Here is a 229-nt window from a genome sequence, read left to right on the forward strand (position 1 = left end):
AGGCAAAATACAGAGCAAAGGAAGATGGCTCTCCTCTGAGAGAGCACATCCTTCTCAAACTTCCCCTGACCAAGAGACCCCCTCTATAGATTTCCTAAAGCAACAGACCTATTATTCCTTTAAAAATTAATTATATAGGTTTTAATATTAAATTGTCTGTGTTTATAAAACTTTAATTTGCTGTAAACTACATGAATTTATTTCAAGCAGTGTTTCTCAGTTAAAAAAA

Source organism: Pteropus vampyrus, unplaced genomic scaffold (assembly GCF_000151845.1).
Source record: "Pteropus vampyrus isolate Shadow unplaced genomic scaffold, Pvam_2.0 Scaffold297, whole genome shotgun sequence".
Classification (NCBI taxonomy): domain Eukaryota; kingdom Metazoa; phylum Chordata; class Mammalia; order Chiroptera; family Pteropodidae; genus Pteropus; species Pteropus vampyrus.